Genomic DNA, 27,018 nt, shown 5'->3' with positions numbered 1-27,018 from the left:
TACACTGTGCTCTGCCGTCTTCATAAAAGAGCTTTGTATTTTTAATTTGTAATTTTAAATTTGATCTTATCCTTCAAATACCAAAATACCAGGTTACATCCCTCCTCCTGCTCCCTCGGCCAATACCAACAATGGTCCTAAAAAATGTCTTTTCTGATGAGAAATGAGGAAGTTGAAAGCCTGTGGAGAAATAAATGAACTTAGGGAGCAAAGTTCCAAGGGAACAAAGCCTCTGTGGGGAGCTGCCACCATCACTTTAAAAACACTTATTAGCACCCATTTCAGCCCAATGGAACCACATCTGTAGCCACATCCATATTCTGCAGACCAGATGACATGCATCCTTTTTCAGCTCCTGGGTCTTCTATGCCCCTCTTAAAAATGTACAAACTCTGGTACAAACATGAAATACTTGTTTTGCAACCACTAGCGAGTACAACCTTAATTAAAAGAAAAATTCTTTTTACCCAAATATCATATCCACCTCTCTGTTTTGTCCTCTCTCTTGTCTTTCTCTTGGATTCTCCAATATTATTTGTCAGGTACACTAATTTTGGCCATGGTCCTAATATACTGGTGAACATGCATTAAGACGGTAAAGAAGTAACACCATATCACAGGAAAGCCCCAGCAAAACTGTGTAACTACGCCACTTCCTCACTTCCCCAGTCTAGGTGGCACTTTCCTTGGGAGAGGAGAGGATATGGACGAGAACTTCTTACAAGTCCGACCAGCTAGTACCCAGCACTCTGTTCTCCCCAAGGGAATGCCACAGCAATAGGTGCTATAAAATTAATAATAAGCATAGCTAAAGCCTAGCATACACCTAAATAGTAAGCATCATGGGCATAGCATATACGAAAATGTGCGTAAAACACTTGCTTCAAGATACCTGTACTGAAGACCCAAAACATATGCAGTTGTCAGCTTAGTGATTCATGGCATAACTGAGTGGGTATTTTTATTATTTATTGTCATAAAGATACTGAGCTGCCCAAAATAAATTCACTCTCCTTACCTGGTCAATTTTAGCCCCGGTGGGATATATCTGAGTGACCATTATATACTGGGCATTTTGAGAACTGTGAACAGTAAAACCTGAACCAATTCCTCCAGCAAGAAATCTCACAGCTATAATCATATTTTAGATATTTCAGCACAGAAAGAAAAAAAATGCACAGAATTAACAAATCTGATCCATTAAGTTGACCAACATTTACATAAACCACAATCTCAAGGGCCTGTAAAATTTGTGGATTTATAACTGTTAACCAGTGGAACTCCATGGTGGCTCAGTTGCTAAGCGTCTGCCTTCGGCTCAGGTCATGATCCTAGGGTCCTGGGATCAAGCCCCGCATGGGGGTCCCTGCTTGGTGGGAAACCTGCTTCTCCTTCTCCCACTCCCCCTGCTTCTGTTCCTTCTCTTGCTCTCTCTCTGTCAAATAAATAAAATATTTTAAAAAGGGGGGGGCGTGGTGCATGGGTGGCTCAGTGGGTTAAGGCTCTGCCTTTGGCTCAGGTCACGATCTCAGGGTCCTGGGATATAGCCCCCCATCAGGCTCTCTGCTCAGCAGGGAGCCTGCTTCCCCCTCTCTCTCTACCTGCCTCCTTGTGATCTCTCTGTCTCTGTCAAATAAATAAATAAAGTCTTAAAAAAATATAGAACTGTCAACCAGTAACTCTTTTAAAAAAGAGTTTTGAGACAGGGAGGAAAAAGAAAATAAGATAAAAACAGAGAGGGAGACAAATCCTAAGAGACTCTTAATCATTGGAAACAAACAGGGTTGCTGGAGGGGACATGGGGGTGGATGGGGTAACTGCGTGATGGACATTGGGGACGGCACATGATGGAAGGAGCACTGGGTGTTGTATGCAATTATGAATCACTAAATTCTACCACTGAAATTAATAATACACTACATAGGGGCGCCTGGGCGACTCAGTTGTTAAGTGTCTGCCTTCACCTCAGGATATGATCCCAGGGTCCTAGGATCGAGCCCCCACATCGGGCTCCCTACTCAGAGGGAAGCCTGCTCCCACGCCCCCTGCTTGTGTTCCCTCTCTCACTGTCTCTCTCTCTCTCTGTGTCAAATAAGCATAATCTTTAAAAGTAAGAAAAAAAAAATAAAAAAGAATACACTATATATTAACTAACTTGACTTTAAGTAAAACATTTTTTTAAAAAGAAGGCATGAAGAGACTCAGAGCAAATGGAGGGTACTCTGGGGGTTCCATTCAGAGAAGTACTGTGCTCTAAGTAAAGCTTTACTGAGTACTAACTCCCGTTGCATTATGTCATCCAAACTGCTTGCCTGACTTAGCTGGAAAATACTATGTGTGTGCTTTATAATTTCTAAATAAAAAACAAATAGAGTAAAGCAAACAAACCCTTTTAACTATCTGCTAATGCTAATGACTGTATCTTGGGAAATAAGCCACATGTACAATGGGGAAGTGACAGGTATACTGTTCAGAACTTTCTTAAGAGACTGCTTAATTTCCCATACGTCAGGTTTTTCATTGATTGACATCTTAAAAATGAGTTCGTTTTTGTTCTAAATCTCAGAACGACACAAACCGTCACAATATAAGCATCTGCCACAATTACTGTTGATTTAGAGATGATTTTTTTTCACATGTGTATCTGTTAATAGGCTAAACCACGTCTTGCTTTAAGAAGAAATATAGTTAAGCTTCTATATAAAATGTAAATCAAACTTAACTGTTTAAAAAATGCATCAACTTTGACATTTTCAGTTTACCAGGAGCCTGCTGGTGGTGCTCAAGAGGAGTTCAGCTAAATCATTCGTCATAAAAAATATTTCCCAAAACACTCTAAGGGTTCTGTTAACAACCATGATTGAGAGCTCCCCATAATCCTGGAGAAGGGGCCGAAGATTTTGCTTAAGATGTTTCATCTTGGGCTGGGGACAGAAACCCAGAGCAAAGCAGGGACCCTTGATCAGAGGACAGAAGGAAGGAGTTATCGAAACTCGACAAGGTGAGTCAGGAGGGGAAATTATACTAGCCTCCACATTGAACTGATGATATAATATCAAATTTAGAAGTGATCAAAACAGTCTGGAATTCAAGGAATCTGTTGGATTAATTAAGCAGCAACAACATCAAGATACCAATAAATAAATAACAAATAATATGAAGAGACAATTTGCATCAGCAAAAATACAATTAGTGAAGAGACGTCTGGGAAAAATATTCATCTTCACCACTAAGTCATGAAATTTAAATTAAAGCAAATGGTTACAATTTTAAATGGAAGCTTCTTAGATATGTAAAACTTTCCCGACTACATGTGTGTGAGGTTCTGGTGAAGATCCCGCCCGTGTTCAGATAGGAAGCGCTATCACTGGATATAGAATTCCAGTAGTAAAGACCATAAAGACAGTCATACTCTTTGCCCTTTTAGGGCAGGTTGGGAGAGAAACCTAAAGATCTTAACTTAGCATTATGTGACCTTATGAAAAGCAGCTTACACTTGAGCTGACTCATGGACAGTGGGGAAAAAAGAACATCTTATTTGAATGACCTTCTGGAGACCAGGGGGACTAGTGAGGATCAAGTCCTCATCCTGGTGCAGGATAGGACACAGGGGCCCCCTGAACTTCGTGAGGAGCTGAGCTCTGCACTCACACAGCCTGTGTTTGGATAGTGACTCAGCCATGTACTGGATGCCACTGAGCAAGTTAGCGAACTCCACTATGCCTCAGTTTCCTAACCTAGGATGTAAAGATAAAACTATTCCCATCTCAAAGAGGCTGTTCAGTGATTAAATGAGATAATTCACATAGAATCCTTCTTAGCAAGGTGCCTGGCACCTACACAGTACGCATGTGCCGAAGTTTGGCTAAGTGTATTTGGCCTTGGCCTTGGCCTTGGCCTAGCCAGATGAAATAGCTGGGTGACTACTTCAAGGTCGTTACGTGTATCAGTGATCACATGATTACACAGCCTGCCCCCATCCATATCTATTCAATGTAATGAGGTCAGTGATATAAACCAAGTCTGCCACTTGGATTTATTTTCAATATTTGAACATTAATTTTCAAATATACATAATCATTCTGGATATTACTCAGGGTGAACTATCTAAACATTAAAAATATGTTAAGGTTTTACCAAATCCACGGAAATACAAATGTACATTTTTTTATTACAAGAATAAAATGCAGAGCACCTGGGTGGCTCTGTTGGTTAACCCTCCGACTCCTAATTTGGGCTCAGGTCATGATCTCAGGGTCGTGAGATCGAACCCCATGACTGGCTCCATGCTCAGCACAGACTCTGCTTGAGATTCTCTCTCTCTACCTCTGCATCTGCCCTTCCCCTGCTCGTGTGTGCTCTCTCTCTCTCTCTTTATATCAAAATAAATAAATAAAATCTCAAAAAAATAAAATGCTACAAGAGTTAATGGGAATTGTGAAAGCTATTAATTGCACTTATAATACTATTAAAAACTTTCACATAGTTACATAGGTAAATATATCAGCTATTCATATGAGGAGTAACAACAGCAAACATATGTGTAATATTTAATATGCACCGGCATTCTTCTAAGTGCTGTACCTGCACTAACCCTTTTAAATCTTACAGAAGACAAGAAATCTGAGGTGTACAGAGGCAGAGGTTAAGTAACTTGTTCAAGGTCTTGCAGCTAGTTAAGTGGCAGATGTGAGATACGGCCTCAGGCAAATATGATACCACGTGGCCTCTCAGTTTTGAAGCTGTATTTAAGTTAGATTTTATTTTATTTTATTTTTAGATAATTTTAGGAAGAACATTATATCCTCTTGAGTCAATACCTATATACCACATATAGTATATACAGTGTGTATTTTATATATATACAAATCTATCTATCTATCTATCTATCTATATCTATATATATATTACACACACACACATACATGTGTGTATAAAGAAGTAGAGTCCAGTTATGAGAAACTTCAGGCTCCAAGGGAAAAGGAAAAGTTGCTCACTTTCAGGTGAATAAGTCCCAGCTAGCCTGCTGGAGGAAGGGGACCCTGTGAGGCAGAGCTACGCTTTCCCACCCAGCCCAGTCAACCTTATAGCTATTGCTCATGCGTGAAGGAGCTCAGCCAAGAAGAGCCACACACACACCCCAGAGCAACAGAACCCCTCAGCTAAACCCAGCTCCAATGACTAACACACAGAACTGTCAGCTGTGGGTATTTATTTTAAGATACCGAGTTTGGGGGCACATTGGTGGCTCGGTCTGTAAAGCATCAGACTCTTGATTTCAACTCAGTTCGTGATCTAAGGGGTGTGAGACTGAACCCTGCCTCGGCTCCATGCTGGGTGCGGAGCCTACTTAAGATTCTCTCTCTTCCTCTCCCTCTCCTTCTCTAAAAACAAAGATACCAAGTTTGGGGACAGTGTGTTATGTAGCTAACAATATCTGGTTAGCTAACAAAGCTAACAGTATCTGGCTGAATCTAGGTGAGCCGTGCACAGAGGTACGTTTCCATCCTGTGTACTAGAAACATTTTAATAATTTAAGTTTTAAACAATCGAAGAACTTTATAAAAAGTTAACAGTATCTTAAAAGGCCACACACTTATACAACTTAGGTAACAGTGTTTTTCCTTCAAAACTTTATTTTATACACACAAATGAACATTTACACATCTGAGGAAAGTGCTTTTTTTTCCCCTTAGCTTTTCCCTATATTTTTGAAAAAATAATCCAAAAATAGTAAAATTAATAACAACCTATATTTTTCAAAAAATAAAAATATATTTATCAAAATAATAGTAATTCATATTTTTTTAATTTTTTATTTTTTATAAACATATATTTTTATCCCCAGGGGCACAGGTCCATGAATCGCCAGGTCCACACACCCCACAGCACTCACCAAAGCACACCCGCCCCCAATGTCCATAACCCCACTTATTCATATTTTTTAAAAAATAAAAATATATTCATCAAAATAATAATTCATAATTCTTTCAAAAATAAAAATATATTTATCAAAATAATAATAATGCTTCATATTTTTCAAAAATAGTAAAAATAATTAAAAATAATTTTCTAAAAAATAATAAAATAATTCCTATATTTGTCCAAAAAAATAATAACATATTTCTCTGTTTTGTCATTTAATCAATAATTTAACATGTACAACTCTTTAAGCCAAAACGAACATACGGTCCGTGTTTTTAATAACCACTACTACAAAGCATCATCTAATAAAACAGCCACCCATATGAACACACTGAGATTGTTACTTCTGTAGAATAGGGTTCTGCTGGCCCAATCTGCTGGCCAAAAGAGATATATATTTTTAATTTTCCAATGTTTTGATTCATTGGATATAAATACTAAACAAATGCTCCAAACATGAAAATAGTAATTTTTTATTTATTAATGATAATGGTCAGTGGTTTACACAAAGTGGTTCTGTTACTTCAACTAACAGCAGACCGGCTAAGGGAACAGTGGGTTTGAGCCCAGAGGAAGCTGCCTCGCGGCCTGATCAGTTCTTAGTATGGTCATGGCTGTGACTTCCTCTTCACATTATCACTGTTGCCACTGAATCTTTATAGCTTGCCTGCTATGTGCTGCTCACTGTGCAAAGTACTTCATACCCATTTGTTTATTTGATCCCCTGAATAACGCATTGAGGAGAATATTATTACTTTATATTCAGAAGGGCTAAAAATCCTTCCCAAGGTCACACAGAAAACCAGGACTTTAATCCAGTCCATCTGATTCTAGGGCTGATATTTTAAACCAACATGTAATCAAGATTTTGTAGCACGCTGCAGAGTCAGATAACCAAATATTTGTGGTGTATGCTATGCTCTCTGGAGAAAATTAAAAATAGAGGAACCACAACAAAATACACAAAAACTTATCAGGGTGATCAGCTTTGAATTACAACTCCTAAAAAATAAAATGAGTTGACTCTCAAATCACATGAGCTATTTCTTCCTTAAAAACAGAAATTAAAACCCACCCTGCTTAAGATGACAGTATGGAGCCAAAATTAGTTCTATTATTTTTTTCTCAAGTAAACAAAAGAATTAGTTACAAATGCAAAATAAAGATATAGTAATAAGATCTATTTCTTTGAAAACTACCAAGGTTCACTAGAAAACATGAATTTTAAATAAAACATGTAATAGAGTATAAACAGATCGATCCCTGGATCTCCTCAGAAGCCCAGAGGATACTGTTTACTCTGGTTGCTTCCTAACGCAATAAAATGTTCTAATAACATTCACGTGGTTTTACTTAAAAATGAGGTTTAAGGTCAAATCACTCAAAACACAGATGTCCAATTCCCTTAGTTTACACAACCCTAGAGAAGACAAACATTGTCTGCTGAAAGAGCCTGGGGATCAGAAATATTCAGGATGATTCGTAAAGGTATTTGATGCTAAGAACATTCCATCTTCCTCCTCAACAAAGAGTCCCCCATTCACATGTTTTGTCAAGAGTCACCATGAGAATCATTTCCAGCATTTGTCACTATACAAATAACACACTCATGGCTGCTGCTAACTAAAGGGGAAGAAATGTCAAAGAATTTGAGATATGGATTACCTTAGGCATTTTTATTCATGATCAGTGTCTCTTGCGTTTAACCCATGAACAACTTTGTAGATAACTCACAAAAGGTATTTCTCTTAATCCAGATGGAGAAACAGACCATGTAGACATAAACGCTGAGTAGACTTACAAAGCGAAATAAATGTAAGTGCACAATACTATAATTTTTTTCTGTTAACACATTGGTGAAATATTAGAAACAGCAGACCGATGACAATAGACCAACACAGGGCAGTGATATTGGAGAAGTGGGGAAGGATAAAAGGATACTTCAAGTTACAACCAAAGGATTTTATTTGTGAATAGGTATTAAGAGAATAGAAAGCTGAGGGCGTCTAATATGATTCTTAGCCCAAATCATGTAGAAGAGGAGTGATTCCATCTTATGCTGACAACTGAATTCTACCTGACAAAAAACAAGTAGTGCATTCTGTACTACTTTATCCCTAACCTTACATATTACTTGGCATATGGAAGGCACTCTGTTAGCTGTTGAATTAACTTCCAGAATGCATTAGAAACAAAAAATGCAATGGGTGTATTTTAAAATCAATCTATGTATCTTACTGGTTAGGAATATTTTGTCTTTAATTTTTTTATCATTTATATAATTAACACACTGGGAAGAAAGATCAAACTTTAGGGATTTTCCAAGTATGTCAATTCTATTCTGAATTTCTGAAAAAAGTGTTCAAGGTCTACCCAGTCTATAATTACAAACGTATCTTCTTTCACTTCCTAAATCAATATATATGTATTGAGTAACTATTGTATGCCAGGCACTGTCGCAGGCTTCGCTGATTCATAGTTAAGTAAGATTCAAGCCTTATTCTTTTTTTTTAATATTTTATTTATTTATTTGTCAGACAGAGATCACAAGTAGGCAGAGAGGCAGGCAGAGAAAGAGGAAAGGAAGCAGGCTCCCTGCTGAGCAGAGAGCCACCCAGGCGCCCCCTTATTCTTTTTTTAAAATTTTTTTATTTAAAAAAAAATTTTTTTTTGAAGATTTTATTTATTTATTTGTCAGAGAGAGAGTGAGCACAGGCAGACAGAGTGGCAGGCAGAGGCAGAAGGAGAAGCAGGCTCCCTGCTGAGCAAGGAGCCCGATGTGGCACTCGATCCCAGGACACTGGGATCATGACCTGAGCCGAAGGCAGCCACTTAACCAACTGAGCCACCCAGGTGTCCCGTTTTTAAAAATTTATTTATTTTGAGATGAGAGAGAGAGAGACAGACAGACAGACAGGAGGGGCAGAGGTAGAGGGACAGAATCCCAAACAGACTCCCCACAGAGCACAGAGCCCTGCGTAGGGCTCGATCTCATTACCCCGAGATCATGACCTGAGCCAAAACCAAGAGTATGATGCTTTCAACCAACTGAGCCTCTGAGGCATCCCAAGCCCCATTCTTAATTCTAGCAGGGTAAGCCAGTAATTATACTGAAATTGTATAAGCGGTGATAGAGCTATTCTAATAATCATTCAGGGCAGAGAGAAAAGGGTGGTAAAGTGAGCTCAGGGAGGTGGGTGCTAGTGATCGCTTCTTAAAGGAAGGGATCTCCAAGCCGAGTCTCCCGGCATGTGTAGTCAGCCAGACCACTGGTGGAAAGAATATGGTGGAGGGGCTCTGCATTTGTTCATTTCAGCAAATATCTGTGAGGCCCCTACAGGGAACAGGCACTGATAATAAGCACGAGGAAGACATGCCCACGGCCCTTCAGAAGCTTCAAGTCTAAAGGGGTAGACAACATCATAATCAAATCATCAGAATACAAAGTTCTAAGTGTATGCCAGACATCCACTCCAAGCACTAAGCGGTAGAGAAGCCACGCAGGAAAGAGCGGCTAACGCAACTTCAACATTACTGTCAGTGCCATTTAAGAACTAAACCAGACCCTCAGTGGGAAATGCAAAAACACCACAAAATATAAATAATGATCCTCCTTATCTGGAAAGATGGAAAGATATTTCTATTCACTTCACTCACTGTGCAAACTGTGCAAAGGCTGGACCAACATGGAACGACTGAAAGCAAGATATGATCGGACCCCATGAGTAGCAGCCTTTGCATGGCTGTTTTAGGAATCACAGTGTGTCTTCCTGGGAAAGCAACAGAGCTCTTGCAGAAGTAAGAGTGGCTCACATTAAAATTCTTTGTTCTTTACAGCTTGGTGCTTTGCTTTCATAAAACTTCTTTCAAGAGCTGCATTGCTGGCTTAAGTGGTCTTCCGGGGAGTTGAACTCCCACCTGGGCACGCAAACAGGTCAGACGCTTTAAAACTAAACATCGCTGTGAGGGGCTTGAAAGGTATTTTACCCCCATGAGAGTTAACTGCCAGCGAGGCCGTTCTTTTGGAGAGCATTTTTAGAGAGCATCTTTAAACCTTTTCATTAGGCAGAATGACGTCCACACCCAGAGGAGACGACTGAATTAAAGGCAGAGAATACTTAAAAATCATTCAGGGGGAAAAAAAAAATAAATGGTTTCATAATACATTCAAATAAAAAAATACATTTTAAAAAAGCACTCATTTGGCGTAATATTTAAAATTATCTACCTGACTTTATATTTGCTGGTAGGCAGGGAAATAATGAGAGTCAAGTTATTTATCAGCAACTGGAGAAATTAAATTCTAGAGAGTAAGGATATCAAAACAGGAAGCCTGGACAGCCCAATAGATGCCGTCCAGGCCACTCACTGATTCTATCAGGCATCTGTGAGATTTGAATTAAAAGAGATCCCAGATCCATAACCAGGAAATGATACCAAGGGTTAGCAGGATCACCAGAATGTTGGCTGCACTTAAACCACTGAAAGCACACAATGCATATTTGCATTAGAATATGCTCAGAGAAATCGGCACTTCCAAAAACACCTTTGGTTTAATAACTGCCATATACTGGCTACTCTAAGAAGAACAGATCATTTCCTTCCTGAGAAAGCTTAAAATCTAAAACACGTAAATCCTCATCATTTATCTACCCACGTGAAACCATCAAAGGTAGTTTGTACTTTAAAGGTATATACTTTATACTTAAAAAAAAGACAGGCATTTAAGTGAAAGGGTGGTGAGATTCTGATAACTTATGTTACTGCCAATTTTTTTTCCATCCAAACCTAATGGCAGAAAGCTAAGTATGACCATGGGAAGCTTTACAGAGTTTCTAAAGAATTCTTCCTCTCCCCACCCACACCCACACTTCCACAGAAATGAACAGGTATGAATATGTTACCTTTTTTCTGGGCCAAAGTTTCTACAGTGACTTCTGACAACCTAATCTACTCAAGGGTCGTAGGGTCTGTCTCCCATCTCCAGGTAACTTACCCAGGCAGGCTGTACCCTGGGAATAACACGATTCTATATCAATGAAAGAGGGATGGTTTCCTCTTGAACAGAAATGAAGATGAGATTATTCAGGGACTTAGTCACCTTTGCTGAGGAACTGCACTTGGCCTGTTGATGAGCACAGTTCATCTTCCTTCCTCATCCCACTTTATGTCTCCTACCCTCCACATCTGCATCCCTCCATTCATTTACTTAAGAATTTCTTTAACTAGAGGTGCCTCGGTAGCTCAATCAATTAAGCATCAGACTTTATTTCAGCTCAGGTCATTAGCTCAGGGTCATGGGTTGGAGGCCCACTTCGGGCTCCCTGCTCAGCACAGAGTCTGCTCGGGATTCTCTGTATCTCCCTCTCCCTCTGCCCCTCCCCCTGACTCCCACAAGCTCTCTCTCTATAAATAAGTAAATAAATAAATAAATAAAATCTTCAAAAAAATAATTTTTTCAACAGAACCAGAGAATTACCTGAGAGGAGTCTATGGATAAAATTCCAAGGATCCACGAACTTGCATGAGAATAAAATTACATTTTAATATTTAATACCTTCCGACTGAATGTGGCATTTCTTTCAAATACATGTAGGTGTTATACCATAATCACATTCTCAGTACTGTGACTTTTATCATCAGATGGGTATGGAGATTCTCCTATCACATGACCGGGTGATCTTAATTACTTTAAAATTACCAGAGTTAACAGATGTCTTCATTATTAGCACAATGATTATATAAAGGCATTTTTAGTATATCAAAAATTTTTAAGGATCTGATTCCTTCATTTCCATTTAAAGGGTTCCACTGTAATTATATGGATTCTATCTTATGTATCCAGAACCACCATTCTGAGGAGCCTGTACGGTTCATGAGGCTGCTCAGGGTGGCCACAGCAAAGAAGCAATTACAAACTCATGTTCTAAATGTTCTGATCCTTCTATGATTCCCCTTCCCTTAAGACCATTTGCATTTTAAAGATGCTTTAAAAAAAAAAACATTTTTTCATGTGTCTGATAGCCATTTGTATGTCTTGATTGGAGAAGTGTCTGTTCATATCTTCTGCCCATTTTTTGATATGTTTGCCTGTTTCGTGTGTGTTGAGTTTGAGGAGTTCATTATAGATCCTGGATATCAACCTTTTGTCTGTACTGTCATTTGCAAATATCTTCTCCCATTCCGTGGGTTGCCTCTTTGTTTTTTTGATTGTTTCCTTTGCTGTGCAGAAGCTTTTGATTTTGATGAAGTCCCAAAAGTTTATTTTCGCTTTTGTTTCCTTTGCCTTTGGAGACATATCTTGAAAGAAGTTGCTGTGGCTGATATCGAAGAGATTAATGCCTATGTTCTCCTCTAGGATTCTGATGGATTCCTGTCTCACGTTGAGGTCTTTTATCCATTTTGAGTTTATCTTTGTGTACGGTGTAAGAGAATGGTCAAGTTTCATTCTTCTACGTATAGCTGTCCAGTTTTCCCAGCACCATTTATTGAAGAGACTGTCTTTTTTCCACTGTATATTTTTTCCTGTTTTGTCAAAGATTAATTGACCATAGAGTTGAGGGTCCATATCTGGGCTCTCTACTCTGTTCCACTGGTCTATGTGTCTGTTTTTATGCCAGTACCATGCTGTCTTGGTGATCACAGCTTTGTAATAAAGCTTGAAATCAGGTAACGTGATGCCTCCAGCTTTATTTTTGTTTTTCAACATTTCCTTAGCGATTCGGGGTCTCTTCTGATTCCATACAAATTTTAGGATTATTTGCTCCAGCTCTTTGAAGAATACTGGTGGAATTTTGATTGGAATGGCATTAAAAGTATATATTGCTCTAGGCAGTATAGACATTTTAACAATGTTTATTCTTCCGATCCAGAAGAAGGGCCATCTGTACCCCAATGTTTATAGCAGCAATGGCCATGGTCGCCAAACTATGGAAAGAACCAAGATGCCCTTCAACGGACGAATGGATAAGGAAGATGTGGTCCATATACACTATGGAGTATTATGCCTCCATCAGAAAGGATGAATATCCAACTTTTGTAGCAACATGGACGGGACTGGAAGAGATTATGCTGAGTGAAATAAGTCAAGCAGAGAGAGTCAATTATCATATGGTTTCACTTATTTGTGGAGCATAACAAATATCATGGAGGACAAGGGGTGTTAGAGAGGAGAAGGGAGTTGGGGGAAATTGGAAGGGGAGGTGAATCATGAGAGACTATGGACTCTGAAAAACAATCTGAGGGGTTTGAAGGGGCGGGGGGGTGGGAGGTTGGGGTACCAGGTGGTGGGTATTATAGAGGGCACGGATTGCATGGAGCACTGGGTGTGGTGAAAAAATAATGAATACTGTTTTTCTGAAAATAAATAAATTGAAAAAAAATTTAAAAAAAACACACAGAATTTCAGGTATCCAAATATGATATAAATCTGGAAGAGAGGTTTTCTACCCAATATTCAACCAAACATTAGGGCCTACAATTTCTTGTCTACTTTGAGTTTTTATTTATTTTTTCCTGGTAGGAAAAAAGTCCTGCTGTTTGCACCAGGATTTCAGCTTCCTGGATAGATGAGGGTTCTTTTTCACTAACACAGCAGACACAGATACACAGACATAATCACACACACACACACACCAAGACCAAATTGTCTCCATGCTCATGGTGTGTTGGATTGCAAGCAAAGGCCTTTCTGTGCAGATTCTCTGTCCATCAGAGCATCCAGGTCTGTATACCCCGTTGTGTCCTGACCTCCTGAAACAGACCACATCCTTAGAAGAAGAATGCACTGCCATCTCCACACGTGACTTAAATGGAAGCCTTCAAAGTGTGATGATTTTTAGACTTGCTTTGTGTGTATTTTGTAGGTTTAAGCTCATTTCAATTTTTCCAAAATAAGTGGTAGAAAATGCTCATTAGGTGCAAGTGTAAATATTTTAAAATATTATGCTGTCACTTGTGAGGCCCTGCTGCAGTAAGCTGGTTGCATTCAAATTTAAAGACAGGAAAATCCTCAGTGAAAAATTGTTAGCCTCACTTAGTTTTCACTTTACTATAAATACTGAGTGTGTTTCATTTTAATCATTATTCTGTTTACTTAGAAACTTAAAAGCACAAAGCATAAATTTCGTTAGGAGATTGACTAAACTTCCAATTTCCAATTGAAAAAAAAAAAAAATACCTTCCAGGAAAGGCTGAGAGGCCAAGGCATGAGATATTCAGTCACTCAGAATGCATTTACTAATGCTCTGATCACTGAGCGAGGAGCCAGTGGACAGGGACGAGAACCTGGGCCTCCGGAAACTATGGGAGAATGTAGACATATTTAAGACATCCTGGGAAGACAGTGTGAATGTCGGGTGTTCAGAGGAAGCACAAAGGAGGAAGTAAGTAAGAAGGATGGAGTAGGTCAGACCAGAAATGGTTTCTTTCTCAGAGGAGGGCTTTTCTTTTTTTTTTTTTTTTTTTAAGATTTTATTTATTTGACAGACAGAGATCACAGGCAGGCAGAGAGGCAGGCAGAGAGAGAGGAGGGAGCAGGCTCCCTGCTGAGCAGAGAGCCCGATGCAGGGCTAGATCCCAGGACCCTGGGATCATGACCTGAGCTGAAGGAAGAGGCTTTATTCCACTGAGCCACCCAGGCGCCCCCAGAGGAGGTCTTTTTAAAGGATGTATTTGCCCTTCCCAGAGAATCCTAAGAATAAGGATTCAAATGCGAGACAAATGAGAGCACTGGTCAGCATATTTCCTTAGAAATAGCAGGGGCAGGAACCAGAGGGCAGGAGATGGCTGACAAGTTGAGATACATTTAGGAGTGGGCTCTACTGTGCTCAAGGGCATCACAGTCTCAGGGGCAAACTTGGTGCAAATCACAGATCCTTACAGGTCAAATAAAATTTTTCCCCTATAACAGACATCTCTGGTAATTTCCCTGCATGGTGGGTAAACCTTGTTTCTGCTACATGTGAGTATTCCAGAAGGACAACAGGGACAAGCCTAAACAGTGGTAAAAGAGCTGACCAGGGGATTCTCATGTGGAAAAGCTAAGTGTTCTGTGATTTTAGCGGTGGGGTTTCCCAAGCCCTGGGTACTGGGTCTTTGCCTGGGATCTCAGGCTGAAGGAGACGGATCCCACACTAACCCATCTGTTTACTGGCATTTGTCTTATCCCTCCAAAATTAAGAGAAGAAAAAGGAAGAAACCTAGTAGAAAAACAGTTCAACAAAGATGAGAAAATTCTCTAAGTTTTCTTAAAAATGATCCCCAAATCCACTCGTCTTCCACCTCTACTTCAGACTAGGGACCCCAAACACAGGGCCTCAGAAGGCTTGCTGGCTTGGATGGAAAGATAGTGAGGAAGGCAGGAGTGTGGGGATGTGATAGGGGAGGGAGAAAGAGAAGGAGGCCGGTGGGTGATAGTCCTGACAGTTGGCACATGCCTCGCAGGTCAAGTAGCTGCAAAAAACGCCCCGCATCTGCAGATGGTCTATCATGAGGGAAGAACTGATTCTTCAGTCTCCTCCAAGCATTAACCACGCCCCCCATGTTTCTGATTGGTTCCCAGCTCCCTCGGTGGCTGAGTCCCACTGCAGAAGCCACAGCCATGGTGAAGGTCGGAGATGTGGGAACATCAGTGGGTCACAGGGAGCACTGACCCTTAGAGGCACAGGCAAGCCCAGGTGTGTGAGGTGAAAGCGCTGGTTCTTGATCACAGGTGACATCAGAGTGGGGGGATGTGTGTGACAGTGGGCCTTGCTGGTCCAGCAGAGGCACCGTGACCCCATGGCTGCCACCATGAAGCATCAGGTGGAACCTGTCCTTCGTGTCTAGAGAATGCAGCAGACATCAGACAATCTCCCTGGAGGGCTGTCAGGAAGGTGGAGCACAAAACTATGGCCAGGAGGGGCCTGGAAGCTGCAGAAACTGGGTCCAGCACAGCATGCACATTAAGTATATGCCACGTGTCTGTACATATGTGTAGATCTCATGTAGATATTAAATATCTGGCTTCCTCCTCGTTTTTTATTAAACATGCACACAGGAAACACTCAGAATGCATGCTGCAGGAGGCTTACACGTGACCCAACACTTAGAGCCTCCGTGGAAGTGTTCTTCCTTGATTTGTGTCATTACGGCTGTGAGTTAGATGAAACTGTTCAAATCTCATCTATATGCTTGGATTTCACATTTCCTGCACTTGGGAGGGGGTTTCAGCAATTAATTACATGCCTCAAGGACTCCCTTCTGTAATCCAAGGATGCAGTATTTTAAAGCAGTCACGTGATTAGAGCAACAAGCAAGTGAAATCATCCATTGTTGCTGTCTTCAATCTTCAATGACGATAGAAGATTGTCCAGTGGCCTGTCAGCTCTCAGAGGACCTGTTCACAGGTGATCTCAGCATCTCAACACACCATCTAGGACCTCACAAGTGCTTAGCCAACAATGTCACATTCATTTTCTGGTGTGTAGAATGCATGGAGCTAGCCTACAAGGATCATGGGATCCCCCATTATGGTAACTGCACTTCTTATCATTACATCAAGATTTCTCACCCAAGCATTTCCAGGCATTGTGCTAAGCACTTTACATATATTAACACTTTTCTTAAAATAAGTTAAATCATGTTATATTGGTAACTCCCGTCACAATAATAAAAATAGGTTGCGACCAGAACTTATTTTTGCAGTTTCTAAGTGCTCCATTTAAACCAGCATTGGTGACATAATCTGGACTCTTTCAAACCATGACCTTCTCTGTATCTCACCTTTATTTACCATATTTGATAAGGAAAGTGAAGTCCACATCAAATCCTTAATAAGCGCTAAGAGGAACGTAAGCCTAATGGGCTTTGATTTCATATTTGGGGTATGAAGATCCAAATAGAAGTCTTATAACCTGAGAAGTAAGAAAGATTCAACTGGAAGAGTCACTCTTTCCTTCCCTATGAGTAGCAGTTAAAACAAAAAAAAGACTGAAAATAAGTAAGACCCTTCTCTTTGCATCATGTTTGTGAGGGTCCCATGGAATGCTTACCTACTTATGTCTATAGCTTTAAAGAATGAATGGTATGATGTAATCTTAGCAGGACTCCTGCCCACACCTCCAATGTCAAGGGCATTCAAGGGCATTGTTTTAGTGCTATATTGACACAAAAAAGTGGACTGTGCAAGCAGCTAACAGGAGCCAAACAGCTGGCCTACTGTTGGAAAGGTCATGTGATAGAGTCCTAAAATGAGGATGAACTCCCCGGAGAGGGTAAGGCAATAAAGACACCTGCTTAGAGACCAAATGGAAGAGACTGAGCTTTCCTGCCAATGGCCCACCTTTCCAGCCAGAGAGACCCCACAGCAAAACGAAAACAGACATAAAGTCTCATTCCTCTCTCAGCAAACTGATTATGCATTTGTTGTAATAATTCTTTCCCGTGATTTTCAACCCTGGCATATGAGGATTTTCCTACATGCGGATTCCCCAAAGCCGCTGTCCCAGCTGTACAGCAAGGCTACCTATTAGCACAGTTATTAGATCACAGTGCCAATGACACCTGGGCTGCTTATTTTAACACCATGTTTAAATATTTAATCTGGTTAACTTTTATTTTGTGGTTTAAAAACCTGGTTTCCCTGCTGCTTATGAGGTAAAGCCCAGCATCTTTACTGGGGCACAAAGGACCCTTCAAATGGGGCCCAGTCTACCTGTTAAGTGCTACCATCTGTCAGCCTGCCTGCCACGCGCACCTACTCCCTACACACTCCTTCCATGGGTCTCCCAGAGCAGAGAGAAGCCAGTGACTCATTCTCTCTGCTGGAGTCAAGAAGAGTTTCCCAAAAGAGAAGGCATCTGAGCATGGAAGATGAGAGGGAAAGAAAGAGATGATGAACTAAGAAGGCATTTAGACCCACACGTTCTCCAGAAAGTGGCTTTCGGAGCAAAGGCAAGGGCAGTCGGCTTGGAGATGACGCTCCTATCTGCAAGTTATTTAGAATCAGATGTATTTGAGATGAGTCTTACCTCTGCATAAAGGCACAGAATACAGATATTGCCCCAGTCCCCTGAAAAGGCACCAACTTGCTACAATTTAAACACATAAATAAAGGACTTTAATTTTTAATTGGGCATCCCTTAAAATATTTTTTAATTTCCACTTTCTGCAATTGTATCCCATGTCTCTGAGTGTGCATGTATAGAACATGACATTTTTTTAAACCTTTTCTATCAGAACAAATAATTATGGTTTTCAAGGCCAGCATCACATAAACATACAAAAAATAAGAAGAGAGCAGGTACCAGGAAACTTCTCCACTCCTGTAGGGAATAAAAGGGAATCCAGAATATCAGATTATATTAACTTCGTTAATCACTTATCCACTATGACTCAGTATTTGGAAGGGGGATGAGGATGTCTAGCACTGGTGGTGCTTTAATACACATTTAATGGTGGTGCTTTATACACAATCAATGACTTAATGATTAAACTGAGCCAATGACCAGTATTATACCTTATTTGGCAGAAGCCTAGAAATGATGAGTAACTTACTCTGGGTCATACCAAGGCCATGGACACCCATAATCAGGTACATGGGATTCCCAAGTCTGTGTTTGTTTGATGGCAACCTACTCACTGTGAGGACAACACTTTAGGCCACATTCCCAGGCAACATTAAACATCTGAATTATGCCATTAACTCTCTTACTCTGATTCTGTGTTTGCTAAATTACCCAAATGTCTCTCCAGGTGTTAGCCAGAGGAAACTAGTGTCCTCTCTGATTGATGGTTAGTGGGTTTTGTTCTTTTTTTTTTTTTTTCTCAATTGCAAAATAATAAATTGGAATTTAAATTCACACAAGTCTTTTGGGAGCTTGGTTACTAAGAAGCTGATCCATTCTCATTTACAGACAAAAATCTCACATAGTCATAAGATGCTTCAAGGTGAGTTTGGTATTATTTCCATTTCACAAATGGTACAGTAAGACTTAGTGAGAAGAGGTACGTTGCTCAAAATTATTCAGCCACAAAGGGGTGGAGACGGGATCCAAAGGCAAGTCAGTTTCTGCGCCTTTGTGCCTAAATTGTACTGTGGTCACGTTCCATCCTTATGTGCATCCTACTCCCCAAGCGTGGGAGGGACAAAAGGAACGGAGGGAAGGTTTGTGGGTGAAGAGCAATCCCATAGGACAGAAGCATGCTAGGTAGAGATGTGGATGGGGCAGCATTTTGTAAGCCACAAAACCCCAGTCCCTGGCCGACAATGCCATATGACACCATGTCTCATTAGTCACTGTTTGCCATGCACATCACATAATGTCTGGAACGCTGATCAGTACAGCTGAACTCTTCTTTTTTTTCCTACTTTTAATACCTACTCCCTTACCAGCTTTCCTATATATCACACAGCAGTGTTAGTTACAGTTATGTTGTATATTTCATCCCTAATATTAGTCTCATTACCAGAAGTTTGTATCTTTTGATTACCTTCCTCCATTTCCCCTTCCCCCACCCTCTGCCTCAGGTGTTTTTCTAGGAGTTTGTTTTTTGTGTTGTTGCTTTTTTTCAGATTCCACTAGAAATGAGGTCATACAGCATTCATCTTCATCTGATATATTTCACTTAGCATAATGCCTTCAAGCTCTATCCATGTTATTGCAAATGATAGAACTTCCCTGTTTTCTTTTTTGCTGAGTAATATTCCATTGTGGACAATATATACCAAAACCTCTTTATATACTCACCCACTGATAGATACTAGGTCACTTCCATATCTTGGCTATTGTAGATGATGCTGCTGCAAACATGGGAGTGAATATACCGTTTCAAGTTTGTGATTTTGTTTCCCTCTGGAATTCCAATAATGTAAATTTATTTATTTTCATTGTGTCCTGTAATTCCTAGAGGCTTTCTTCAGTCTTTTTTTTCTTTTTTTTTTTATTTCTCTTATCTGTCATTTCAAATGTCCAGTCCTCCTACCATCACCATAGTAGTGACGGTCAAGTCTACTTCTGAAAATCTCTATTGGATCCTCAGTTATTGTTACTGTTTCTTTTAAACTGCAGGATTTTTGTTTGTTTTTATTTTTTTAAGCATTTATTTATTTATTTGAGAGAGAGAGAGAGCACGAGTGGGGGGGGCCGAGGGAGAAGACAGAGAATCTCAGGCAGACTCCCTGCTGAGCACTGAGCTCAGAGACCAGCTCTGGGCTTGTTCTCGCAACCCTGACATCATGACCCGAGCTGAAAACCAAGAGCCATAGACTTAACCTGCCAAGACACCCAGTCACCCCTGTCTGTTTTTGATGGTTGCTATGTGCTGATCGAACTGCTTGTTTTCTTCATGCATTGTTTTCCTAATTTCATTTCTTTTCTGTTAATGTTTTCTTGTAGTTCACTCAACTTCCTTCAGGGATTATTTTGAATTCTTTGTCTGACAACTCATACATCTCCATTTCTTTAGGGTCAGTTATTAGAGCTTTATTAGTTTCCTTTAGTAATATCGCATTTACCTAGTTTATTGTGTTCCGTAATTCCTCACATTGGCGCCTGTGCATTTGAGTCATCAGGCTCATCCTCCAGACTTTACAGGTTTGCTTTGGCGAAGACACCTTTTCATCAGACAGCCCAGCCTGGGTTTCTGGTGTGTCTGCTGATAAAGTCCTTGGGAAGGGGAGGGGGACCTGCTATTTGATGGTCTAGTTTTGGGTGAGGCAACTTTTGGAATTCTGAGGACAGGAACCGAGGGACACTGCTGGCTGACCCTGGGAGAAGAGTTGGGACAGGACTGCTGGCTTGGTTTCCTTCCCAAGTGAGGCTGGAGAATAGGCTCCATAGTTGCTTGGATTCTCTGGACAGGTTTACTGGGACTGGGTGTTCTATTTAGTAATAAATGGAGCTAGGAAAGCGCTTCCCTTCATGGCAAAGCAGCATGCCAGGACCCAGAGCCTGTATAGCTCCCTGGGGGCCTGAAACAGACTTGAGTGTACACAGAATTTCTTGTCCAGGGGAGGCCACTCGTTTTGCTCTGTGGATGGGGGAAGCCATGGGCCCTGTGGTCTGTTCAAGTGCCACTGTTTGCTACAGGGTCTTGAATGGGCTACAAAATTTCCTCTGTGCTCTGCTTAGGCTTCCTGGTCAAACTGGTTAAAGGCTGTATTTAGCAACGAGCAGGTATAGAAATTAAATTCCCTGACCAAGTGCAGCAGGAGAAGCAAATCTAAAGCTCTTTGCATTTGATTAAGTCAAGAAGAACACTGCCCCAAGTCCCCTGACCAAACAGGGCCATGGCTTTGTTCCACAAGCCATCAGCTCTGCCCTAAGCTTCTCTCTGCCCAAGATGCCTTTGGGCTGCTTGGTTTTCACCAGCCCTTTCGGCTGGCTGGGGCTGGGCCCCCCAGCAGGTGGTGCTATGTCTCAGCCCCTCTACCTGAGCCAGAAAGGGAGGGTCTGCTCCAAACTACGCTGAGTTTCCCAAACAGGGTCTCCTGTTGGGAGGCACTGGAGCCCCTAAGCCTTGGCTATGATTTAATCCCTTTGCCTGTGGGGAGTAGGGTAAACTCCACACCCAGGACTGGCTTTGCTCTGAAGATCACCTCTGTTGCCCTCTCTTCTCCTGCACTATGAGGCCATGCACTGTCCAGAAGTCGTCACAAGCCCCTTCACAGTGTGTGCGTGGAGCTGTGATTCCACTCTTTGCATGTGTATGGGCGACCAAGCTCTAGAGCTGGCAAAACTCAACATTTGGTATCCAAATACAGCAGCTCTGCACCCCAGGAAGTTCCCTGATCAGCATGCACCCCTGACTTGGTTCTGCAGGTGAACAGAGAGCTGTTGGTTAGAACTACTACTTGGGCACTGGGGGTGTGAACTTGGTTCGCCATGACCGTGTGCTGCTCATGGTGGTAAGGCCCTCCCCGCTTTCTGTCCCAGTAAGATTCCAGCAGCTGAGCCCCACAGATTCCCCTGCAATTTCTGTGGGGCCAAATCAAAACAGGCGGATCTATAAAGTGATCCACAATGCTGGTAGGGGGCCGCTGGTCCCCCCTGAGTTTTCTTTCTCACCAGAGAAGCCACAGGCTCGGTCACGGGGGTTGGGGGGTGACCACTCTGCCTGGTGCTCGGTGTCCTAGGGAAGGGCAATGTGATGGACATGGAGCTACTTCTCTTGCCCATCTAATGCAGCCTGTCTTGGTCTCTGAGGTGCAAGGTGCTTAGAGCCTCTCCCTCACACACACACCCCCCTTTCCAGCATTCAGGTTTCAGTGGCATCTGGTCCTTGAGTAGCTCTTATTCTTCTTATGAGGGAGACTGAAGTCAGGCCTGAGCTATTTGCCATCTTGATGACATCACTCCTTAGGCTTATATTTTAATTGCAATGAGATAGAAATTTCAGGAGAGAAAAGGCAGTACAGCTGAACTGGACGTGAAGATGCTGAGCACAGCATTCTAATCATTTAAGAGGCTATGTGCATAGAGGCTAGTAATTCGCTCTCCACTGAGGAGATAGAGGGAAGTAAATGGATATTTGTAGCATGAGTCTCTTAAAATATACATACTCAAGAATATCCTTATAGCAGATAAAGCTGTAAATTCTCCCTGGTAACTTTTCCATATAAAGTGTGTATCTGTCTGGGAGGTTGGTGGGTATGTTCATACCTGAAGACAGGGGCTATTACTATGTCCCCTCCAGGGGTATGTATGTCAAATGGGTAACTATGGAAAATTATTTCCTGGGAAACAAATCTGTCAACTAAAGATCAAAATCTGGTCTTCTGGATGGAGCAATAGGAAATGACGCTCCTCTTTCACACTCTTTCTCTAATGTTTCTACAAAAAATTTCTAGGTTATTTAAAATCCCCTCTTAAAAACGACATATCAGTTAAAAGTCTCCATGCCCTCAAACCTTTAATTCAATGTCTTGGACATGACCAAATGCTAACAAGCTCGTATATGCACTCCTAGATATTAGATTCAACTGTAAAGTAGTATTTTAAGCTTAGGAAGCACGCCAAAGGATAGTTCTGCTCAGGTACCTGAATTTTCCAGGTAGTTGCCAGTATCTTATATTACAAATTTTCATTCTGCGATGGAGTTTCAAGTAAAAATAAAATGAGCTCCCATTACATTTTCCACACTGAATTTTTTGGGATGAGACCTGTCAAGATTTTACATAACAAATTCACTTGATTCCTACAAAAGTTAAGAAGAACCTTTGCAGAACTGTAAAGGAGTAACATACTAGATCCTCATTATGTCTGCTTTAGCTGAGAGAGGATGAAAAGAAGTAAGAGACCAGAACTGAAGTTCACAGAATCCTTTCCCTAATATGCTCTTATTTCTCTTATATTTTGGCAATAAAAATCAGAGGTCTTGTGGTTAAAAAAAAAAAAAAAAAAAGAATGACATTTACTGGAAAATGGTAGACAACCAGTTCTTTCAAAGCAACTACATCTATCATTTCCTTTAGCTAAAAGCATTATTTTTTTTCATTCTCTTATGGTATATACAAACTAATATTGCTTAAATTTTCTATTTTTTGGAACTTCAGGGGGAAATCCTGAAATGCATCATAATAAATAGCCAATTCAGCAGTCTAGGTCCAACAGATAGGGAAAGATAATTTTATGGCTCATTTTCTCTCCAACACCTGCTCTCATTAGCTAGGCTTCTTTGAATGAAAAGACAACCAGACTGAAAAAGTAATCCCACTGACTAACAATTTAGAAAATCAGTTTTCATTGAAGTTCAAAGCTGTAAACCTGATTAGGAAAAACCGCTCCCTGATTGAAGCTGTTTATCTTGGTGGACAACGGCAGTTCTAATGAGAATCAGCTTGGTAAAGAATATTATTTTAAGCTCTTTCAAGAATACTTTTTTTCCACATTCTGTATTTCTCTTCCAAAGACACATCCATGTCTCCATCATTTCTCGTCAATGAGGATGTTTTCTTTAAGCAATGAGTAACCAGCGTGTGGGGTACAAAATGAAAAAGAGACTTAAAAAGCCACTGCGATTTTCTTTATATTGACGTTTTTGAAGCACTGGGTGCAACAGCAAAGCGTAGGGAAGGTGGGCTTCTCACTCTTCTCGGATTCTTTAATTTTATCTAGCTACTTATGGAGCCAATATACCTCCAGTAAGATTTCCACTGATGTACAAAAGCAAACAGCCTTCCTACCAATTCTGGACTTGACCTGGAGCTCCCAGGTGTGGCACACAGAGCACCACATTCAACCCCTGGGAGAAGCAGACTGAGTCTGTTCTCTCTCACCCTGTTCCATTTCCCCAACTACACAATGAAGCCCTGTTTCATTTCCCCAACTACACAGCAGAGGTGACAGAAAACATCCATCTCCTTTGAAAAGGATGAGGAAATGAAAGACATGGGCTTAAAGCTTCATAAAGAAGGAGCCGGTATCAATATTTTCCCAATGCCTAGCCAGCTATCTGCTCTGCTTTGGGCAATCCTCTTCTTTACAGTGAAGCTGCCAGAATATTAAGTAATACGCTTTCATAAAGTTTGAAGTTAGGCTATTAGGTAGATAACATTTAGAAGGGTTCTATTTTCCGTTGCATTGAATCTTTTATCAATGGAAAGTTTCCTATTGCTACTAATGTCTCTTGACTTAAGTCAACTTTTTTTCTGATTTCAATTCTGTATATCAGCTTTTCTTTGGTGTAGGGATGCAACATTTATTTTTACCTTTTCTATATCTTTATATTTAAAATATGATGTTTGTAAGCAGCAAATAGGCTTTATTTCATGCCCCTCCCCCATCTATTTTACCCAAGCTGGCAATCTTTGCCTTGGCAGAGATCTTCTTTGTGCATATATAGAATAATTTTAACTATATTTGGGCTTGAACTTTCTAGTGAGTCACCTGTGTTTTGTTCCTTTTTCTCCCCTCTACCAGCCCGTTCTGCAGTTAATGGTTTTATTATTTGAATGTCTGGGCTGGTAGCTTGTTGTCTACACATTTTCGTCTCTATTCTTTTCATGATTACCCCAGAGATTACAATGTGGCTCCCCGAATTACTGAAGCTCAATATCAGGTAGTACTTATGCCACTTCCTGAAAACTGAGGAAGTTTAAAACACTTTTAATTCAATATTATTTTTTCCTGACTTATGTGCTATAGCTTCCATGCACTTTAAATCTCTAGGGGAGGCCCCAAAAGGTACAATTATTTTTCCTTTTCATGGCCAGTTTTTATTCAGATTTTTAAAAAGATTTTACTTATCTTAGAGAGAGAGACAAAGAGAGAGAGTGAGTGAGTGAGAGCTCATTGGGGGAGGTGCAGAGGGAGAGAAAGAATCTCAAGCAGACTTTCCCACTGAGCATGGAGTCTGACACAGGGTCCAATTCCAGAACGCTGAAATCGAGAATCAGATGCTCAACCAACTGAGCCACCCAGGCACCCCAGTAGCCCAGTTTTTATTCAGATTTAAGTTCAGATTTACCTTTGCCATTATTCCTCATTGCTTCTTGCAACTTCATTCTTCACCTAGGATCATTTTTCTTTGGTCTAAAGAAATGCCTTTAGCAATCTTTTAGTGCAATTGTGCTGGTAATTCATTTCCTCAACATTTTGTTTTATTTTTTTGTATAAAGATAACTTCTTTTCATTTTCCTTAGAAATAGAATTCCACATCGGTAAATATTTTCTCTCAGTACCTTACAGGTGCCATTCTGCTGACTTTAAGCTCATAACATTTCTGCTGGGAAGCAGGTTCAGTCTTACTATTGCTCCTCTGAAGGTAAAATGTCTTACTTCTCTGGCTGATTTTAAGGCTTTTTCCTGTCTTTGGTTTTTAGCAGTTTGACTACGTGGGCTTAAATTTTCTTAGTATTTGTTATGCTAGATTGTAACTACATTTGTGGCTTGATGTTGATGTCAATCTTGGAAAAACTACTTGTTACCTACTTAAATATTATTTCTGCCCCTTTGCCTGTCTTCTTTCTTTCTGGGATGCCCATGATATATACTAGACCTTCTAGGTACTGTGTCTTATGTTTCTCATCCTTTCTGTCTCTCTGACTCCAGGCTAAACATTTTTGTTTTTGTTTTTGTTTTTGTTTTTCTGTCCAAATTTTGGTTAATTGATTCTTTTAGCTATGAACAATCTTCTGTTAAACCAACCCACAGGATCTGTTTTTGTTTTTGTCTTTGTTTTTTAAATTTATTTTTAAGAGAGAGGGAACAAGAGAGAAAGAGAGCACAAGCAGAGGAGGGCAACAGAGGGTAAAGGAGAGGGAGAAACAGACGCCGCACTAAGCAGGGAGCCCGATATGGTACTCGATCCCAGGACCCTGGGATCATGACTGGAGCTGAAGGCAGATGCTTCACCAACTGAGGCACTCAGGTGCCCTGTTTTTATTTTTATTTTTTGACAGAGAGAGAGAGAGAACACACTTGCATGCATGGGTGGGTGAGGAAGGGGCAGATGGACAGGGAGGGAGAGAATCCCAAGCAGGCTCCACACCCAGAGTGGAACCAGACACAGGTCTGATCTCATGACCCTGAAATCATGACCTGAGTCAATATCAAGAGTTGGACACTTAACTGACTGAACCACCCAGGCACCCCTAGCCCATTGGTTTTCAACTTACATTATTATAAATTTTCAGTCTTGCATTTCCATTTGAGGTTTCTTAATTTAAAATCAGTTCTCTCAAATTCTTCCATATTGTCATTCAATTCCCTCAATAACTCAATCACTGTTATTTTAAAGTCCTTTATTTGATGTCATGTTAAAGTTAAATAACTCTAATATCTGGATTGCCTAGTGGTTTTTACCTTTATGATTCTTGTCCTATTGAATTTCAGTTAACTCTTGCGTTTTAGGGTGCCTGGTTATTTTTAATTGAATGACACTCTAAATGACAGATTATAGAGAAAATTGGAGGGCCCCATTGATGTTACCTTCCCCCAGAGAGCATTCACTTTTGCTTCTGGCAGACAGGTGGGCTGGGAACAGATTATTTCATTCCAGAGCTGTGGTCACTGTGAGAACTGGCCTCCTCCAGGCTCACCCCTATTCTCTCAGTGAAACCAGTTGGGGCCCCAACTGAAAGCTGGGCAGTTTTCCAGCCTCCTTCTCCTT

The 27,018-nt window shown here is 40.7% G+C and overlaps 1 protein-coding gene across 11 annotated transcripts in view; it reads right to left on the bottom strand.

The window, feature by feature from the left end:
- Window positions 1-27,018, bottom strand: part of PTPRM (protein tyrosine phosphatase receptor type M) — a 761,675-nt gene that overhangs the window by 476,605 nt on the left and 258,052 nt on the right. The window lies entirely within an intron of this gene.

Source organism: Mustela erminea, chromosome 13, assembly GCF_009829155.1.
Source record: "Mustela erminea isolate mMusErm1 chromosome 13, mMusErm1.Pri, whole genome shotgun sequence".
In the NCBI taxonomy this organism is placed as follows: domain Eukaryota; kingdom Metazoa; phylum Chordata; class Mammalia; order Carnivora; family Mustelidae; genus Mustela; species Mustela erminea.
The sequence above is the reverse complement of the archived record's forward strand: the minus strand, read 5'-3'. Positions and strand labels throughout refer to the sequence as shown.